Here is a 22,068-nt window from a genome sequence, read left to right as displayed (position 1 = left end):
TTTGCCAATAAGAATGTCTCCTCTCCTTCCAGTTGGATCCACAGAGCAGACGGAATGTCGGACGATGAATTTCTAGGGAATTCGAAGCAAGTTTTTTCTTTTCTTGTGTTCTTTGTTTCTTGTTAGAAAAGCGATAACGTGGCCGAGATGAGATGCCGATGGACGGGTGCCTGGATGCTTGGACGACTGCAAGAAAGAGCGACTGCTGGGCCGCTGCTGTTGATTTATTGGTTTGCTTTTGCTGCTGATCTCTATTTTTGCACTAGCACTGGCGCACTTTCACTTGATATGTACGTTGGAATGAGAGACAAACGGAGCTCTGATCGGGTTATATCTATGTAGTTCCTTCGATGTCGCACTCTAAGCGAGGCTTGCGGCTTGAGAATGGCCCGGTGTAGCGTTGGAGCCCCCTAGAACTCGACTAAACAAATATTTCTCGACAAAAACTTGGTAGGTTGTTGGGGAAATGAATTGATGTTGGAATTGCGAACGTGTATGTTGTATATGCGTGCGCGTGTGCGTGTGTGTATGTGGATGTGGCGTGGAGCGATAAAAGACAATTGGAGATGGAGACGGACAGAGGGACAGACGGCACAGACACAGACGGCAGACGGTTACACAGGTAGAAAAACAGAGGCAGAGATAAATGAAACGAGAGGCGAGAATCGACAATCACGACACAGCACCAGAAGAAACAACAAATAGCGGCACAAACAATTTCCGAGAGGGAGAGAGGCAGCAAGAGAGCCGAGCCGCGCTGTCAGCATTCTGCACTTTCTTTAAAACTCACGCGACAAATGGTGCGAGGGGGAAACCGGCAGGAGATTCAATTGTATCGTATCACATGGGCCTGACTTTAAACAGACTTCACTTTATTGTTCTTTTGATTACGGCGTGTTCTATTTTCTTTGTTTTCCTTATTAATTCCTCAGTTCAATAATTTTGTGGGTACGCGCAGAAACAGAAAAAAACAGAAACAATGACGAATGTGGATCGGAGGCAACGTGTACAGCGGCAGAGAACGGCAGAAATTCCGATCAACAGTCAGAGAGACAGTGCTGCCACTTTAGCTTTTTTCAGGCTATGTCTACATTTTTTTACATGGAATTTATTTTACAATTTTTAAAATTGCTGTATTAACTACGCATTTTTAAAATACATTCAGCTTATTTTAGCATTAAATACATATAGCCACTGTTTCGGCCTTTATAGCTGCATAAAAAGTAACCAAACAATTTTGTTTTACCAGCACTGACTGTGAGAGAGAGGCTTATTGGACAGCACAAAATGTGCTGTTGGCGCGCAAAAGCCCGATTGTTTCTCAGAGAGCGCTAGAAAGAGAGAGGGGGAGACGTGCCATTCGAATTAAATTCCAGCAACCTTGCATTTTGAGTGTGTGTGTGTGAGTGTGTATGGGTCAAGTTCAGATAATTGTGCCCATACATATGCACATATGTAGATCATGCACATACATACATGCATATATATTGTATGTTGATCCCACATCCAAGAGGAGGGATGTGGGTCTCATTTACAATTGTTTCGCCACCACTAATTACTCAATTACATTGCTGCACCACCGCTATCTAACTCGATCTTTGGCGATCGCCACGAACCGTTAATTGGCTTTCCATTATTTTTTGGGAAAGTGCTGCTGTGCATTGTATCGCCAATCGCTGATCTTCAATTAGCATATGCAAATTGGCAGAGCTCCGTCTGAGCGGTAAAAATGTGTGAGATTTTCTCGATTCTTCTCCATTAGCACCCCCTACAAATGTTTACGAACATCCCCGAACAGCACAAACGATCGAAAACAATTATAAACTTGTTGTCGAGGGTATTATGATTATGATCAGATGTCTGGTCTGGAAAAAATATAGATGCTTGATTCGAGACTATGGAAAACAACACCAACTATACATTGCTAAATCAATTGAGATGCAAATCTGATGACTACTCGTATCATATAGGCCCAATGCCCAGTTCAAGACATAACCAAAGTAAACATGCCACATATTATGGTATGTTTTTGGTAAGCCTCGCCTATTATCGCTATAAGAAGTACTCTATGTAGAAGAAATGTTATGTTATGTTATGTTTCTAATCGGTTCTCCAGACGCATCTTTTCATCTGTGCTCAAAACCTTTTATTCCATGCACCAATAATCACGATACCCAAAGCTATCAAAGGGTATCAAACGATTCTGACACCTGAAGCTCACATTTCTTTCTCGTAGGCTATAAGTCGCCTTGGACTGAATCTCACGACTAACTCATTTCTGATTGCGTAAGCAAGAGATTATCCAAAGGCGACTGGGGAGAGAGGATTGTAGAAATAAAGGGATCAGCCAAAGAAAGCTTATGTCCAGGGCCCAAGCCTCGCTAATTGATGCCACAAGACACGGGCCAGGTGAAAGGAGTCTCTGCTCTTGTTCCCGACTCCTTTGAGCGCGAGAATAGTTACAGAAAATTTTAATTACGCTAATCAAGTCTTTTACTTCACCTTCAACATTGCCACCTCTTACTCTTCTTTGCCTTTCATTCGTCTGCCTGTCTTGGTGTCTCACTGTCGTGGTGTCTCGGTGTCTGTGCGTCTGTGTTCCGGGTAAGCTTTTATCGGCGAACCTTTTCCGCTTTGGTTGCGCTTTCCGCGTTTGTTCTTTGGCGGAGAACAACGTTGACTAATGACGGCGCCCTGGCAGCCGTGGTCTTGACAATATACCCATTCCTCCCCTCCCCCCCAGCAATTGTTGCTTTCCAGTGGCAACAATGCCGGGGCACGGCACACAGTGGGGTGTGGGTGGCACCTGCACCGCACAAACACAATTGGCATTCTCTTTGAATTATTATTAATTTACGTAATTTTCCTGGGATGGGGCGAAAAGTTGCAGCCAAAAAGGATGCTTTCAAAAGATAGCTGCAACAATTTCCGGCATCAAATATCAAATATCTGGTCAGCGCAGGCATGGCGGGGGGGAGGTGGAGGAGAGCGCTACTCAACTGTGCTGAATAATAGAGAAAACCTTGATGGAAACTTCACGTAAGCCGCTTACGTTCTCGGTATATTTCGGTTGAACAAAGAATATGAAACTAAACAAGTTTTCAGGTCTTTCATGAAATTCGAAATTAGCTTTCGATACTTCAACATCCTGCTACCCTTTCCCGCTGCCCCGCTGCCTCGTGCGGAGTGCCAAGGACCTCCTCGTTACTCCTCGTTCCTATGGCATTTTGCCGGGCAAAGCCGCATCTTGCGGTGTGGATGGCGTCAAATTGGCATGAATATTTCATGGCCATAATGATCTGAGCAGGATGGATAAGCTCCCCATTAAAGCAATTGGAGCTTTAAGCTCACGCCCACGCTTAACCCGCTGGGGCCGTCTCTCCTGCAGCCTTCATCGTTCATCCTCTTCATTGTGTCCTCTGTCAATGTCCATCGACAATTGTCATGCATTTTCTAGCACAGTAATTGCAATCAAGCGAGTACTCAAATTCCAATTGTTTATTTGCTGCATGGCCAGGGTACGTGTACGGGGTAGGGGTACGGGGTACGTGGTATGGGGTATGGGGTCCTTTTGCTGGACAGGAATTGCTGAAATTCGATTTGCAATCCCAAAAATCACACTTGGCTGCCTCTGTGACAGCCAACGATTGGGGGCTTGGGACCAGGACTGGCTGCTTAGCAGCTTCATTCAATTTCGAATCGGTCGAATTAGTGCGGTTCGGTTCGCATGGTGACCAGTCGTGACCACTGAGCCGTTCCCCCCGCAATCTGTTGCTTGGACACACTCTCTGAAACGGTTTGTGGCTCAGATAGGACCCATAGGCACCAGTGCAAAACACCTCGACAGCATGATTTGAATAACAAATTGAGGCATGAATCAGTTGCAAAACATTCAAAACCATTTAATAAACCTTTAGCCTAGGAAAAAACAAAGTTGTTGTAGGATAAAGATCCTAGGATAGGCCTGGTGGATCTGGTCTTTACAGAATGTTTATTTTGAATGGGATTCTTGAAAAATATCCCCATAACCCATAACCGCTCCCTGAAACCAGTCACTTTTTGTCTAATTTATGGACAAAGGACCTACGATGGTAGGTTACCATTATTTCTGTACATTTTAGGCAATTGAGAAGGGTAAAATTTAGCTATTATTTCGCTGGGAATTGCTATGGTTGGCAAAACTGTGGCTTTGTTTCCCCGCCCTCCCTCCGAGTGCAAGGATATATAAATCTGACCACTAGACGAGACGCATTCATCATCCAAATGCCATCGCTCAGGCTGGCGCAGACGGCGCAGATGGTGATGCAAAACGGAGCCGGCTTCCAGGGCGTTTCCTTGCCACGTAAACGCTGCGTTACTTAACGGTCGGGTCGGGTTGGGTCTGTAACAGTATAAGTAACAGGACTCCATGGCCATCAAAAATGGAGAGCAAGTGCAGCCATTATTCTTGCCTTTAGCCCGCGTGGAGGGGGCTGTGGAGAGCATTATTATGTTTGCGTAGCAAATGTCTCATGGAGCTGAAACTGAAGCCAGAGTTGGAGAACCAACTCCCACGGAGGAGGAAAATTCTAACGAGCTGGCCGGATGTGCTGAGGGGAAGCTCAAGAGGGGAGTCACAGCCATAGAGGGTTGGGGGAAAAGGGAATCGGGAAACGGGAATGCACAAAAATGCGAAAAAATTGTGAAATTTTATTCGGCATTCAATATTCCAGAACGTATCACAGCAGAGGCGCTAATGATGAGCAAATAGTCTCGTTAAAGTTGTCAAACCATCAAAATATGCAAATGAGGTATGGCATCCCTCCAGAAAATCCAGGATCCGCCAGCTTGCTAAAAGGACTCCTGCCTAAAGGGTCCACTAACGACTCGAAATCGATTCCGCCGCCAATCAATCGCGATTTTCATCGCAGCTTTTCGCCAACGGCTTGGCTGCACCTCCACTATGGGAACCCGAAATGTTCTTCTGGAATGCCTTGGCTTCATGCCTGGCATTCAATCCATCCCGTTTGGAGCCAAGGCACCCCCAGAGGACGCTCCCGGAGCGGAATATGACACCTGATCAGGCCTGTGCTTTGTGCCGTGCAAAGATGGCCGAGGGTAAAACATGTCTCATGTATCATTGCACTACAGTGTCACGCACATGACCTTGCAGGACTCCCAGCCCCAGACCCACCCAGAGTCTGGACAAAGAACTGGACTTCAATCGATCTGGAAGAAAATAACACCGGACTATCAGCGGGTATCGGTAATAATCAGATGCCTTTAAGAACTTTAGGAGTTTGCCGAGCCGAATGACAACAGTGTTCAGTGTTCAGTGGCTGGCCCCACCTTCCACTTGGCAATTGCGAGCATAGTTTATGGCTTGTAAGCCGCTTACCCTAATGGCTTTCCCCGGACACGTTGTTTATGCCCCAGGCTTTGGGCTTTGAGTGCTGGCTGGCTGCGGCCTGGCCGTGGCATCTTCAACATTTTCTGCACCATTAAATGCAACTCGAGTCGACAACGCAAGGTTGAAAGGTTAAAGCGAGCTTTCACAACAGCTCCTCGTTAGGCCCCGAATCAATCTCCAACCCAAGCCAAGCCAAGCCAACCCAAACCAAGTCGAGGCGAGTCGAGCCGAGCCAAGCCAAACAAATGCGGCGCATTTGATTTGCAATCCAATCTAGCCGCCGGCTCCCGAGTCGCCTGCCAGCGACAGCGCCAGCTCCAGCTCCAGCTCGGAGCCGGATTTCATGAGACCTGCATGCGATAGCCCAGCCCAGCCCAGCCCAGCCGTACCGTAGCGACCCTTAATGGAACCCTTAAAAATATGCAGGCTGTCACTTTTGGCCCCGAAACGAAAAGCCTTTTAAGAGCCCAAAATGCCCGTTCTCCTACCTGGCAGGGGCAATTACATGCAACTGCCTCTTCAGTTTGCGGGATGGCGGGGGCCGGGTCGGGCATTCTTTTGCAGCAATTTTGTGTCCACCTTTTGCTTGAATTTTCAGCGTGCCATAATAAATGGCAGAACCGTGCGCTTTACATTGAATTTCAGCGGGTTCGTCTTGCCAGCCAGGCTCAGGCTCCAATTACTTTCACAATGTCATAATCACACTTGGCAGACCGTTCGTGCCTCCCTTTCCGGGGCAAGCACTTAACTTTGTATCCACCGAAGGATGCAGAGGAAGAACAAACACAGGGCGAGAGACGCAATAATGGATTGAATTCGATCTGATCGAATTGGATTCCCAGTGCATGCTTGGTGTTGCATTTACATATGTCCCCAGACCCGGACCCGGACCCGGACACGGACCCGAGAGCTGGGAACCAGACAAGGATGCAGCCCCCGTCTAAGCAGACGGCGAATGCGTGTGTGGGATGGCAGTCACTGTAATGGAAACGAATAAATCCTGAATGGATCAGATACTTGCCGCACGCGTTGTCCCCGCCGATAGATTTGTGTGAGTGTGTGTGTGTGTGTGTGTGTGTGTAGAGCCTCATGTTGCAAGCAATAACAAAACAAACAAATTTCTATACAACACTTGCAGCGGAGGATGCAGTGGCACAAGAAAAGAAATGGCGGAATGGAGGACCATTATAATAGTTTACAACGCCTGCAGCAGGATGCGAAGGAGCTGGAAACTGGTAGAGAAATCTCCACTTTGACACTCGGGAGCCGCAGCGAGATAAAAATGGCAGACATTCAGAAGGGGACAGCGGGCCAGAGGCACAGGGGCCGATGGAGCCGGTGCCTTGTCTCTCGTCTTGTCCTGGGGTCGCATTCCCGGCATGCACAGACGCCGTCGAGGACAACGACGACGAAGAGGACGACGACAAGGCCAGGCATTGCATATAAATGAAAGTGGGGGCTTTTCCCCCACCCACCACTCCCATTACCTACCCGCACTAACATCAAAATAGTATAAACAACTAAGACTCTTTTGAGGAACTGTTCCAACTATAAAATACCTGCGCTAAAGTTATATTTCTTACGGACTCTTTTGAGTGGAAAACAAGAGAGAACGACTTTAGCATGTCCACATTTGGACTGTATGATACCCCCTAAACGAAAAGCTATTTAGCACGACCTTGCTGCGACGAATTTTAAAGAATCGGTGGATAAGATAAGATCCTAATACTCAGACAATAAACATTTTTCGTTAGAGAAAGTTTCATATACATATTTCGTTCGCTGGAGAAAGGCGATGAATGGAGAACGATGAATGGAAATAAATTATAATAAAATGATTAAGTTCCATATAATCATTTATTTCGACTGTATTCATTATTGAACGGACAGTTCGCTAGCGATACAATATAATATATATCCCTCGTTCCCAGCTAAGTACTATCGTTTGAATTTCTGCTACTAATCAGTATTTTATTATCCTGTCTGAGTAACTGGCAGCAAAAACAGGGATGATTTCTTTTTGCGTTCATACGAAATTCATCCCTGTTTTCGCCAGCGAAAAATGTACCCTATATTACAAGTCGTGGATGCCATGGAGCTCTAGCTCTTATGGACTCCGACACCAATGGGTGTTGCATACGTTTTCACAGATAGAGCATACCCTTTAGACCCCAAGAAAATCGGGCATGGCAGCATCGTTGAATTTAGATCTTCTTGGGGGGGCTTTCGCTGCAGTGTCTGGCTTATATAGACCCCGATCTAGCTCTTGTCACATTCATCTCCTCGCAGAGATGAATACACCCTGAATTTATGCTGTCGGGAGAGCTTTAAGTAAGCCTGGGGCGCGACCACTTAAAAAGTTGATAACTATGATTGGAAACTGCTGCCACGGCGAACCAGCAAGACATCACCCTCTCTTCCTCCTCCTCCTCTAGCACACACACACCCCTGGTCTATGTGTGTGGGCCCCGGAGGCGGTGGAAAGATGCAAATTGTCAATTTTTTCCGTTTCGTAGCGCCAAAGACGAAACGAAGTTGAATGAAAAAATTGAAATGCAGCCGGAAAAAGTTGCACTCTTGCACTGTTTTGTCTGTAGTCTGTTGTCTCTTGTCTGTTGCAAGCTTCATTAGTTGCCGGAGTTACAGCTGGGTGGGGCGGGCGGGTTGTGTCCCCGCCAGTTGTTGCCTTCAGATTTATTCGCCGCTCAGCACTGGGGGCGTTCCGGCTGGAGTTTTAGTTTTAGTTCTAGCTTTAGTTTCGGATTGAGCTTAGAATGTGTGACACTTTGGTGTGACAGCAGCTGTCGCAACTGTGCCGCCGAATGGATGGCTCTGATCTCATTCCCCCGCCCCCCTACTATGAGCGATGATCGGCATTAGGTGGCTGTCCAGAAGCCAGAACTGCCCCATTATAGTAATTACATCCCACAGACAATGGGAGACAATGGGGGGAAGTGCATCTCATCGCTGGTGCTGTATCGAAAAGATTTAGCCAGACAGAAAATTCAATTAATTTAAAAACATTTTCAAGTTCAGCGACAGACAATGGGGGGAATAGAGAGAAAAGTTTCGATAGCTTTTTGTTTTTGAAATATTTATGTATGCGGGGGGCTATCCGATGCATCCGCGCATATACATTACGTATTACGTATACGCCCCGTTCCGATCCGCCAGCCACAGGCGAAACGAATGGAAAATTGTGCAATAAGCGGTCGAAAAGTTTTATCAATGCCAGAATTGAATGCGTAAAATCGAAAATAGGTAGCGCAAATATGGAAAAATTATCGTATAATAAATATGAGGCAACATATGGCTTCGGCTTAATCGGGAACTCGGAGGAGGGGATTCCCCCAGGGGGGAATCTGGGGCGGGGAGTGGGAATTAAATTGGAAACTGTCATCCCTCTTGGCCGCAGCAACACACTGCCGCGGAATTTATGCGTGGCAGGGACAGATAATTTACATATAATTGACTGCCCGAACAGGTCCCTTTGTCCGCCGCCTGGGTCCTTTCTCGCATATGCAATTATCGGAGATGTGGGGGCGCTTTTTCAATGGAAATTCATGCACACTTAATGGCCACGCCTCTGACCGCAGACAACGGCTGGCCACGCCCACTATCCCACTATACCAGCAACCCAAACGCCCACATCCTGTTGAACTGTTGAATGCGCTCGTTAAGGGACCTGAATCTCAACGCAATTTTCCTTCTCTTGCAAATGAATTATGCTTTTATTTTATTTCACTTTTCAGTGTCCCCCCCCCACACCCACCTTCCCACCGTCTCTCTCTCTGTCTCTCTCTGTCCTCTCGGTTTTCCCTGTTATTCTCGTTTTTCCTTGCGGTTTGTCGCATTTTAACATCCAGTTACGTGTCCATTCGAGTCCTGAAGAGTTCTGTGCAAGAACATTGTAAATTGAGCTCTGGTTCCTTCATTTTGTTTCTTTGTTCATTTTTGGTTTCCATCATGCTGATCCGAGGACCCGCCATTTGTGGTTTTGTGGCCAAGCACTTTCGGATTCATCCTTTCCTTTGCATTATTCAATTAAATTGCATTCATCCGATGAAAGGTGAGTGGATGGGGCTGCTGTTGAATGAAGCTCTAATCGAGTAGTGCCACTAGCCCTTGTCGCAAAGAATTCACATAAGGAAATTTAATTGAACGAAGGAAAGGCCTTCGCTTTGATTGATTAAATAGTTCTTTAAGGGAAATGGTAATCAAGAAATTATTAAAAACTCCATCATTCGCAATGTGTTGGTCATGTCCTAGTGCCACCAGACTATAACTCTTCTCGATGGAAAACTCTGCTGAATCCCGTGATGTTCCACATAATTTATGCAGCAGCAATTTCTGCTTTTCGCCATAGCAAAAAGTTGAAAAATAAACAACAAAATAATAACAATTGAAAAGGGGGGAAAAAAAACAACAAAAAAACTTTAGCAGCGACAAAAGACAGGCAATGCGGCAGTAAATTTGTGTGCCAATGCAAGAAGCGCAACAACTTCATCGCAAAGTTGCGAAGGTACTCCGTACTCGTACTCCGGGATGGTCCCCGGGAAGGGAGACACCCCAGGGATAGCGACAGGAACAGGGACAGGGACAGGCACAGGGACAGGAGTTTGCAAAACGGAACATGAAGTTTGCCGTATTTTTACTTATTTTCATCTGAACTGAATTGAAAAGTTATTGCAAAATGAAAATAATGCGCGCACAATTGCCGGAAAAGTGGCATACACAAAAAGGAAAAATAATATGAAAATAATAATGGAAATTGTTTTAGCTGAAAAGGGAAAATGCACAATAGCAAAGTTTTCGCTTGGCCTGAAGAATATGCATTGCAAAGTTGCTAAGGCAACGCAGCCGGAACCAGGGTAATGGTAAGGGTAAGGGTAGGGGTTAGGGTTTGGGGTGGTATCTGTACTTTTTGGTGACCCCGAGCAATACCATTACCATTCCGGTTCCATGTGCACTCCACACCGTAATAAATGGCCTCTGCCCAAGACGTTTCCTGCTGTTCGCTTAACTTAATTCATTCGGCACATAAATCTCACCTGGTTGAAAGTGCAGGCAGCATGTGGCAGCATGCATAGTGCCCCGGGAGCTGTTGCTTTGAAAGGGAAATCTCATTAAAACTGCATGAGACCCGTACTTCGAATGATTTGCACAGAACCCATGGGCAACTAATTTGTTTAGTTTATCAAAGCTGGTCCCCGTCCCGGTCACGGTCCCGGTCCCGGTGCCCCGCATATATTTGCACTGCCCTGCAATCAATAGTGCCCATTCTGGACGGCAGGGACCGGGGACATTCGGCACATCCTGCCGCTGGCCCATTTAATTTCATTTTTCAATTAGCAAAATCAACAGCGGAAAAGGTGAAAACAATGCATTCACGCGGCGAGAGTTTTAATTGCATTCACAGCCTCGCAACCAGAGAGCATTCTGTTTTTGTTTGCCCAATGGGAATGCAATCAGCGTCAGAGAACTGCCAAAGCGACTGCCAAAGCGACATAGATAATACGAGTACAACTCTATTCCAGTCCATTTGTATTTCCGATCTCTAGCCTAATCCTCAACAAATGTTCTGTGGACATGGCCGAAGGCAATTCCCATTCATTCCCTGACCACAATTCTCCAATTCATTATACCCATTAGGGTTTCCTGAACACATGAAGTATATCAACTAGATCAACATAACATATTAAAGTGAATATAGCCATATCTATTTCTATGTACACATATTTATGTACATAAATCTAGGATATATATATCTGTTTCTGTAGAGAACACGTCCTGGCTCCCAACTGCTCCAACGCGGCACATTGATGCTTGAATCGAGACGCACAGAGAGACGAGAATTGCAAAAACAACAGACATTGCGTGTACATGATGCGGCAGACTGATATTGGATAGATGCAGCAATATTCAAGATACAAACAGCTAATTTCATCAGCTTTTTGATGTACCCTTCTATGTATTAACAGTATATAGTGTACAATAAGCATCCTCCAGAGAATATCTGGGTATCTCATTGTCGAGGCACTCGACCAGGGTCCGTCTCTGTTGATTATTTAATTTTAATTGTTTCAAACAAGCGAAGCGGAAATTATTAATGCAGAAAACGTGTTTGCCGCTCAATAAATGCATAATCCGTGGCAGAAAGAGTGGCATGAAATGTTATTAAATTTATAAACATTTTGTCAGCAGAAGCCGCATAATTAGTTGGGTAAAATGATCTCCGCGGCTTGGATGGTGGCACGAATGCGGAGAGGGTGCGTGGAATAAATTATGTGGTGCATTCTCCTGGTCGGCCTGCTTGTGCCCCGGCTTTTGTCGATGATAAATAATGGAGCAGAGCAATTGTTAGGCTATAAATTTGAAACGAATGGCGATTGCCGCACACTGAATAAACTATATATTTATAATTATATTAATCCCCGTCGAACCAAATGAATTCCTCTGATTGTTTGGAACAATTTTCGACCCGATTGGCTGGATCTCTGTTGAGGGAGTGCATCCAGTGGAAACAGATAAGATGCGAGCCATGCTGCAAATACAAATCCAGGTCAATGCATCTCAGGTATGGAACGAGTTGGAAAATCAATTTCCATGCACCCAGACCAGACCAGACCAGACCGGACCCATCCACATCCACATCCGCATCCGCAGCCATATCCTCAGAGATGAAGAAGGAGATGGTCGTGCAATGCACTCGGCTGCACCCGAAAAGAATGCGGAAAGAAAGTAGAGTTAAGGGGCGCCACTGCATGCTGTAATTTCCAGCCACTTACATCATCTAGAACAAGTTTGCAACTCCATAAAGTTCGTTCCCACGTCTCAGCCATTCATCCAATCCAATGAAAGCCGTTAAGTGCCCCATGAGCGACCCACCAAGTACCAAGGAGTCTCCAAGTCCTCCATTAGGCAGGCATAGCGGAAAAGCCGCAAAAAGTAATATGCCAGAGAAAGGAGCGGTTGAACCTTCCGACCACCATTGGGTGGTGGTGGTGGTGCCAGACGAAAAAGCAAAAAACCCATCGACTCGAGCAAAGTGTTGATTTAAAGACGAGCACCCGGCACCCGGCACCAGGCACCCGCCACACGGTGCACGGTGCACGGCTGGGGCGTAGTTAAACAAAAGCCTCGCCTGGTTGCACCGAAATCAATATTGATGTTCATTCAATTGTGCCACAGTGGAGCGGCAGATAGAAGGAGAAGTGGAGTGACACTAGCAGGAGGTTCAACATCTTACAGCACCAAGAAAATTCCAGCCAGCCAAGCAACTTATGGAAATAATCAATAGTGCGGAGCCAAGGACTATTTTTCTTCCTGTAAGAAGAGCAACTTTGAAGGCTGAAGATAGATATATCGTTCCTGTGCCGGTTATAATGTATAGTGGCTCAAAGGAAAAGTAGAAAAATGTATTTAGGTACTGTATGAAGGGCAGGTCGGTGGAAAGTTTCTGTATTAAGATAATAATATCCTCGAAAGGGTTACAGCAGTTAGGCTGCTACCTCTTCTATGCCACCTCTATCTATGTACGCCTCCTGCAGTGCGCCAGCAGCTGCTTCCCCTCATTAGCACACCATTCATCAGGGCAGAAAGCAGAGGAAAGCCATGGAAAGTAAATCGAGAAGCCAGAAACTTTCGCCCTGCTCGCACACTGAAATAACTACAAAATAATCGAAAAACTTTTTAATGTGCCACATTTTTTCTTCGCCCCCAACTAGGCGATTCGGTTGTGCTCCCCACCGCCGTCCCCTTTGTTGGTGCATTTAGCTCTGACTAATTCAGCATTTCCTGTGCCCCGATTCGCCTTTCTACTGGACCCGAACTAATTGAAAAGCCGCGTTAATTGCAGCCTCTCCTACTCCTGGCCTAGATCCCTGCTCCTCCGCCGGCTCTGCGTTTCGTCGAGCTTTAACTTTAAGTCGATTGTCAGTGAGTGATGTCAGGCCATTCTCACAGCCAATTGAGCGAGAAGTTTATCGGGCGACGGACTTCTTCTTCGTCTCATCTGTGGCCGCCCTGTCGTATACGTAATATCCCCTTTGTCTGTCGGTGAAGCGAGTTTTTCAGCGCCATTTGCCACAACGCGCTCCACGGTGGAGCCGAGACGCCTCCAGGCTTCGCACATACACACATACACATATACACACACCGGCACACGCCAGCCGTGGCCGTGGATGTGGCCGTGGATGTGTATGTGGATGGGTATAAGGTTGAGGCTTTGTAAATTTGATTATACGCCTGTTCTCTGCACTCCTCTAAGGGAAGCCTGACTACCCCCCGACTTCTGTGACGGTTTCTGTGAGACTTTCTCGGTCTTCTGTTCTGTTTTCTTTTCGGTAATTATTGTTGGTGTGAATTATGCTTAGGGGAGCGTTACCTTGATTGTTTTCCCACAGCTTTGCTTGTTTTCCCTTCGCTTCTCGCCGCACACAGGGTGTGCACACTCGTATAGAGGGTGTGTCTACCCTCTTGAAAATGATTGGGAAACTTCAACGAAACTCACCTGCAAAGATAAAAGGAGTTGGGAATTAATTAAATGTTAAGAGAGAGAACAGTCTGTAATTCCACAGAAAAAAGCGAATAATTATACGAAATTACTGGAAATAAGCAACAATCGAGTTAATTTTCCTAACGTGTTTTTTCCCTTCCCCCTCCATCCACTGGTATTCCCCTCCATGTTGTCGCAGGAAGACACGTGTGTGTGTGTGTGTGTGTAATTAATGGTTGGCACACTCGTGGGTGCCCCGAAAATTATGCACAGCCACGTCTGGGTCGAGGACAATTGGCGGATCCTGTGTGTCCCCAAAGCAAACAAAATATAGCAAAAGAGCAGTCTGTAGCCCCGACTTGCCCATCGCCCCTCACCTGCCACCTGACGAACTCCATTTCCGGATCATCTACATCGATAGTTCCACGTGGATTGAGATTCTGGCCCTCATCCACATCGGAATCCTCATCTGTTAAAAGGAGCGGGTGCATGGAGGCGCTGTGAGCCGGCGAGCTAACGCGGCTGCCGTCCTTGTCCTTGCGGTTGCGCAGTAAATTCACGGGGTCCGGGTACTCATCCGTCGCCAGGCCCGTGCCCACGAGCAGCAGCTCCGTGGAGCTGCTAAGGGGCAGGGCGGCTCGATTCTTCCTCGTGTTGTGTGTTGGGGACTGAGACATTTGACATAAGACTCAATGAACCCGTGTGTGGGGTACAGTAGAACATCGAACTGCCATTCCCATTCCCATCCCCAGTCGCCAGCTATTAATGTCCTGTGCATGTTGTCCTGCTGATAATGTCCATAAAATTACCCGAAGCCTGGCCATAAGTAATGTGATTAACGGCCGAGAATCCGGGAATGAGTTCTGTCCTCCTCGGTTCTGAGCGTACAGTAGGAGTCCATATCCAGATCAATATCCTCCGGTGGGTGGTGGGTGGTAGGGGTGAGGGCATACAAATGTCGCCATATGGCGGTACAAACTTTCTTCTCGCTGCCTACAAATTCAATTTGGAAAACAAACAACAGCCGCAGCAGCGACAACCGCAAAGCCGCTCAAAAGGTACCACCACTGCGACCGTGCCACCATGCCACCATGCCACCGTGCCACCTGGATTCCGGCTCGCATAGTTGTGCGGTCGCGAGGCAAACATGCAGCGTGCAACAACTGCAACATGCTGCACAGCATTCCTTCGCCAACTCAATTCCGAAATGATTCGCACGGAAATATTGAGACAATTAATTTGCCACTGGGATGGGATGGGGATTTGCGGCGGGGTGGGCACGGGGCACACTGAGGTGGAGTCGAGACAGGACCGTGTGCTTGTAGTTAGTTTTCCCGTTAACCGCAGGACCCTGCCCTCCACCCCGCATCGCCCCCCACGTTCTGACAGTTGTCGCAGCCACCGATACATACGATGCATACCGGGGGGGTATAAGTTATTTATTGGAATTTGAGTGTCACTGCAAATGGAGTCGGGAGTCGGGATTGGAGTGGCGCCGCCAGGAGTGTGGTGGTCGTTGGCTGCAAAACCACAACGCATTGAGGTCTCGCACCAGCATAAAATATTGCCCGCCTTCTAAGTGGCAAACAATGCGGGGGGAATGGGGCCCCTCCCTCCCCCTCCACACATTACCCCGGGGTGTGGGTGTGGGTGGGGCACAAGAAGCGAATGGGTGACGTTAAAGGTTTAAAGCGCCGTGCCACACTCATTTGTTGCATTCGTCATTAGTTTTCATTAGTCAGACTATCCTCACCATCCTTCCATACTATCCATCTCTCATTCAGAGATAGAGGCAAGTTTTAAATACGACGTAAGCTTGAGAGAAAAGTTTTAAGCTGCCTGCACAGAGCTGAAGTGCAATCATAAATAGTTAACTTGTTCTTTTTTTAGTTTTTATTTATTTTTTGTTTTTATTCTTGCACTGTGCCGAATGAAAAGTTTTCCAATTTAGATTTATAAACCGACATAACGGTGTGGCAATTGCCACATAAAGAAGTCCGAGCCCAGAGAGACCCAGGACGCAGAGACAAGTACGGAGTAGTGAAAGTTTCCCCTGGGTCAGCGGGAAATGGAAAAGTTCTGCTCCCTGGAATAGCCACAGATCCAGACAAAATTGGACCGCATCTAATTTTCAACCGATTTGAGGCAGATGCTGTTTCTAGCTTCTAGCTCTGGACGGGACCGTCCACCAATGCAACTTCCTTGCACAAAAATGTGGCCAAATATACTGCGAGATTTTCTCTTCCTGCCACTGGCGCTGTCGCTAGCACTGGCACTGGCACTGGCACTGGCACTGGCACTGGCACTGACACCTCTCCCCCTCCTCCCGCATCCTACAGGACTAACCAAATTTGTATCTGTTTCCCAGGCTGCGTGCGGCTTGCCGCTGACAGACATTAGCACGGCTTATGTCTGCCCCACCCACGGACACCTCCCGACACATCTGCATTTGAAAATTGTGAAAACTGCAAGCTGAAAGTGGAATTTTCCTCCATGGAAGGTGCGTTGCCTCTGTGCGTGTGCATGTGCATACATGTGCACATGTATCTGTATGTGTATCTGAATCTGTATCTGGTAGATACGAGACAGAGTTATTTTCATAAGCTTCTCCGTTCCTGATGCTCTGCTGTGGTGTGCTGTCCGTTTATCTGACGGTCCGCCGGGGGCAGACAATGTTTCGGATTTGCTAGTCAAATGAAATTCTAGTTATGCCTGTTTAGGATTCATTCCGTCTCCATCAATGGCCATTATCTTGCTCTTATGTACATAGGTGCTCCGCTACTGCGAGACTCGTACTTTAAGCCTGAGATTCAGTTCAAAATATTGCATACTTCTGGGCGAACACGAATTCTTAAAGAAACACTCGACGACTGACGTGAATTCCAGGTACTTACCGCCTTGCAGAGGGGTACTATGCTTTTGTTCTACAGAAGAGGACTCATTTCAAAGTTTTTTGGGGCACGAGCGAGGCTAGTCTGCAGGAGGCTTCCATGTATGTACAAATTTGTAATCAGTGTCGATAAAGCAGTCCATTAGTTTCCTTGCCAACTTATCCCTTATTCTTGAAGCTATCTATCTTGCAGATCCTTCCTTTTCATAACAGTTAGAGTATGTGAATCTTCGGCCCCGATATTCGAAGCATTTCTTTCTTTTATGTTTTTGAAAATATGTACTTCTAGGCATTCCCCAAGGTAGCTTCCTCCTCTTCCACATTATGTCACCAGCATTCGCCAATCTTCATCAAAATGCGCATCAGGACAGGGCGCTCAATCGAATTGCCTTTCGCTGGTCGTAACTGAACTTTACGTGTGCTTGGCGCTGCCTGATAACAGCGTTAAAGGGGGCAGGGGAGCAGGAGAGCAGGAAAAGAGGGTGGCAGGGACGAAAATATTACCCTTGCCCGAGACATAAACCTGATGCTATTGACACAGCCCCATCCCGCTCCAGACAGCAACATGTCAACGGTGTTGGTGCGGAGATGGAAATGGGGATGGGGACAGGGAACGGGAACGGGGACCGACAGAGTGCTGTGTCAGGCGAAAACGAATGCGGGGACAGGGGTGCGACGAAGCAAACCTACATAGAGGGGACATAGGAATATGCTCCCTTCCTCCACATCGGCCTCTTCTACATATGTATCTCTCGCAATTTTAATTGTTTTTGCAGCTTGCTTCTGCACTTTCCCCCTTCCTTCACTTCATTCACAGTTCTCCTGTAAAAATTTTCTTTTTGGAAACAGTTGCTGTTACACGATATATTTTAGGACAAAGCTACACTGCTCGATGCACTACAAAATGGGGTCTCTGAGTCCAGAAACACCTGTAGTTTTTAGGAAGAATAGCATTTAAATCTGTAATTCATAGCCAAAGGTACAGTCTGAAGTAATTTTTCTATTATTATTCGCTCATTGCACTCTGCCCACTGTACCGAAACAGCGTCCTATGCAGTGCCGTTCGTTTTCGCTCTCTTTATCTTCCCCTTTTCGCTCTCTGCCATCACCAGAGGCTAAGCTGCACTCGCGTTCGATCTGCTTCTTTCTCTCGTTTTCTCTCTTTTGCTTTTGAAGCTTCGTTTACAGTTTGGGCACGCTCACCATTCGGCACATGATGAAATTATACAAGGTGTTGGTTTTGTATTCGCTCAACGCGCTCTCTTTTCGGGGCTTATTTCGCTCAGTCCAGCAGCAAATTTGTGCAACAGTAAACTTCGTTGTGATTGGCAGTGCGTGAGTGGGAATATGGATTTGTGGGAGACCCGACAGAGAGCGAATATACCGCTTCGGATCACCTACCTTTGCCATTAGTCGTAAATCAGACTTCTACTGACTCTCCTTTCGTATTCCTCAATTGAATCGTCGTAAACTTTCTGATCCTGTGTCTACATTCTACATATGTTTATCGGCAGTTATACTGCGAAAAATACCTAAAAATAAACTGTACATCTGTATACCTTAAAATGCAACAACTTCCCTTATGAATTTAAACATTTTCTCAACAGCCATGATAATATCAGAAGCACATTCACTACTTATATGTGCCATGGCCTTCAATGAGAATTAAGCTAACCAGCTAAATAGATCGGTATTTTCTCCCCCAAAACCGTCGGTGTAAAACGGATCGTGTAACTGTAACCCTGCACTTTTATTCACAATTCTCTTTAGAAGGTTTCCATTTTTTCCATGCGTTTACCAACAGGCACTTTTTTGCAAGAGTAGGCAGTGGTGATACGGATACGGGTGGGGGTACGAGTACGGGTGAGGGTACGAGTCTGTTGTAGCTTTTGTCGGTATAGCTTTTAGTGGCAGTGGCCATAACTACACATTGCACATGCAGCAATCATTGTCATCCCCATCTCGAATCCCGCCTGGAGGCACCGCCCCGCAACGCTTCTCCCTGCCGCTCCTTCAACATCATAAATTTCTGGGCTTTGTGGTCATGTTCCTTCTACTACACGTTGTATACATGTGTTCTGTGGTCTGTTTGTGCACTGGCGTGTTCCATCCTGTTGGCACATTCTTTTTTAATCCCCCCCTCCTGGCGGCCCTGTTCACTCTTTCAACTGTTGGAACAGCTTGCAGAATTACAAGGCCAGCATTCGCTCATCCGAAGCTTAAAGCTGTCCCCCAGTTCGGATGATGGTGGTCCTACTCTGCGCCCTATAATGACGCTGCCAATCATAAAGCCATCCATAAATGCAATTTCCCTAATGAAAATTGATGGCTAATTAAAATGTTTGACTGAAAATTCAATGAAAATTTCGGTTACCATTATCATAATGGCAATCATCGTACGGTGCGGTGCGGTGCGGTTTTGTTCGGTTCGCTGCGGTGGAGCTCTGGTTAAAGAGGCTCCGGCTCCCGGCTCCCGGCTACTGGCGCCCAGCTCCCGGATCCGAACAGCCCAAAAAATTATCAGCGGAAGTGCAGAATGTTTGTCTTTTTGTGCGTTGACATAGTACTCGCAAAGGGAGAGGAGATAAAGCGATGAAAGAGTTGAGTTCAGGGAGAGTCTGTGTGAAGCCTATAAGGATGGTTGAATGGTTCGATGGTAAGCCAACCCACAACAGGCACTGGAACAATGCAGGTCGAAGGCATCCAGGCGTATGGGAAGTTCACAGCCCGATAGGCTTGTTTTTTCCCAGCTCCACTCTCTCTCTCTCTCTCTCTCGCTCTCTCTTTCGGTCTCTTGTGTGTGTGTGAGGCCCATTGCCCAATCTGTGTGCGAAGCACCCACATATGTGTTGCTCTTGGTTTTAAATCCATTTTTTGTGCCTGCTCCTCCTGCGGGCTGCCTCTACTCATAAGTTGGGGCTAATCCTTGCAGGGTTGCCAGCTATTGTTAAGGTCAGCGGACAGTACCATCTTTTTGAGAGAGAGAGAGAGAGTGGGATAGAGTAGCGCCTTGGATGATGTGTACTCGTATTTTTATTATGTCTGACATGTGGCTCTTCATACTTACTCGTATATTTTGATGGGATTTTCTTTTGTGCACGGCACAAGCTTAATATTTGTATAAGGGGCTTACCATCCATCCACTGCTTACCATCCAACAGCCCCATCAGCCCCATCAGCCCCATCATCATCGCCAGCAGCAGCGGCAGCACAGTTGACGTTGACATTGCATGGCAAATATTTATTTTATTTCTCCAGTGCAACATATCAAAGTGGGATTGCGGTGTCTCGAGGAAATGCTCAACATTTCCCTCGGATTATGCCAAGTCCGGAATGGCAATGGGACTGAGCACGAGCCGGTTGTGGTCCGGCTGATAACTTGTCCATGAATGATATATACTTATAAACAGAAAATCAAATTAATTGGCCAATGCATTATTCAATTGCAAGTGCAGCTGCAGCTGCAGCTGCATTCCCTGCCACGGACACGCACCCGTACACGGGCCAGCCGTATGAGTGATCTGTATAAATATGATGCCCATATGGATTGCAGGCCGGCGAACGAGTAGAAGGAGGATGGATGGCTTCCCCAATCAATTAATACAATATATTTGTACTTTGGGGTTGTGTGGGGCTCAGCTTTTGTTCGTGAAGGATACTGAATGAACGGGGAAAAGAACAGCCGCTGACAGTCGCACAAAGCAAAGATGGAAAGCCTGAAAATGTCAATGAGTGGACGTGGAGTACTCATAAGGCGGCAACAAACCAAACAAGAGCGGAGACCCGACCATTTCGACCTCGACTCTGTCCTGGAAATCATTTCGGGGAGCCGCAAACAAAGAGAAGAGCTCCCAACGCCCCCACACCCCCACACCCGGCCCCCAAACTCTCGAATAAATCATGGAAATTCAATTTGCTGTAAATGTACATTCGACTGGCTGCCTGTCTGAGTTATGGCTGACACTAAACGTCAGTTTCCCTCACGACAAGGGCTGCTGTCCGCCTGGCTGGCGGCTGTCTGCTGTCTGCCTGGCTGCCTGGCTGGCTTCTGGCTTCTGGCTGACTTCTGGCTGGAATATGCAAAAGATTTCAACAGTCACATTACGGTCTAATGGCATCTGTGCTGATGCCGAACGTGTGGGATAATGCAAGGTGCTCGATTCAGTGCTTATCGAAGGAACCATCCCGTTCCACTCCGTGCTGTGGAGGAGCAAAAGAATGTCTAATTTTCGCTATTCTAAAATGTGAGGCATTAGAGTCAAGACCCCTACTAAAGTGCAACGTAGATTGCCACAACTCAAGGACTCCAAGGGCAAAAGCGGGGGGCGGGGGCCATTTGCCACCGCTGAGCGGCCATAAAATATTCCAAATTATGTCCAGAAATTTTTGCCAGCAGTGGTCAAGGAGGGGCAAATTGAATTCCATTGAAAAGTTCTGAGCTTGTTAGCGCCGAGCAGGCCCCACGGGTGGGTACATACATAGGTAGGTACACACTTCGTCCTGGCTGCTAATGGCATAGGGGCAGACAGCTGCTGCTACTCGCCCGAGTGTGCGTCAGTCCACCAATTGTTCGGGAATTTCCCTTCCTTTGGGCCATGTGCGTCACTCGCATGGAGCCCAATGCCCCGTACCCGTACCCACACCCATACCCATACCCATATCCGATCTGAAACGGAGCGAAGCCTGTCAATGCTCAACTTGATATTATGAAATGTCAGCTAAAGTGACAGCTGTCACCTGCTTCAATCCGTGCCAGAGACAGGAGCTTCTGCCTGAATGTATGTGTCCTGCCAGGGGATAAGCTGAGGGGGGGTTCGGGGTACTGTACCACCTCCAACTCGAACCATTCATCTCTGGAAAACCCAAATCAGTGGCAGTGGATCCGCTGCACCGACCTCGATTCTGTGTTCACTAATCTGTGAATTTGTTGCCCTGCTTTCTGGCCCCGAGTGTTGATGAATGCTGAACAAATGCCCATGGCTCTCTCTCTCTCTCTCTCTCTCTCTTTGGAAGAGCAGGCTGGCATTTAGCCCGGGTTTTGCCTGCCACTTCGGGCCACTTTGCGGGGGCATTCAAATTTGGTTTGGTTTGGTTGGGTTTGGTCATGCTTATAAGCTTTAACGCGTCATTTCGCGTCGGGTTTGTTCAGTTTCGAGATAAAGATGGAGCTGTTGGAGTGCTGGCGGACAGGCGGACACGCGGACAGCAAAGAGTCCTGCCACGGCGACAAAGTGGCTGGCAAATAATTTAAAGTGCATAATCCGCTTACGGGCAGACGAGCAAACAAAGGCG

At 47.1% G+C, this 22,068-nt stretch overlaps 1 protein-coding gene across 3 annotated transcripts in view; it reads right to left on the bottom strand.

The window, feature by feature from the left end:
• LOC6596189 (calcium-transporting ATPase type 2C member 1) overlaps nucleotides 1-22,068 on the bottom strand; it is a 45,970-nt gene that overhangs the window by 15,394 nt on the left and 8,508 nt on the right. The window contains exon 1 of one of the 3 annotated variants that reach the window (XR_003408913.1): nucleotides 791-911. The exons of the other annotated variants lie outside the window; for them this stretch is intronic. The gene's annotated coding sequence lies outside the window, so the exon portion shown is untranslated. Of the gene's footprint in view, nucleotides 1-790; nucleotides 912-22,068 lie in introns of those variants that run through there. 3 annotated transcript variants of the gene reach the window in all.

Source organism: Drosophila persimilis, unplaced genomic scaffold, assembly GCF_003286085.1.
Source record: "Drosophila persimilis strain 14011-0111.01,24,50 unplaced genomic scaffold, DperRS2 tig00000431-arrow-pilon, whole genome shotgun sequence".
In the NCBI taxonomy this organism is placed as follows: domain Eukaryota; kingdom Metazoa; phylum Arthropoda; class Insecta; order Diptera; family Drosophilidae; genus Drosophila; species Drosophila persimilis.
The sequence above is the reverse complement of the archived record's forward strand: the minus strand, read 5'-3'. Positions and strand labels throughout refer to the sequence as shown.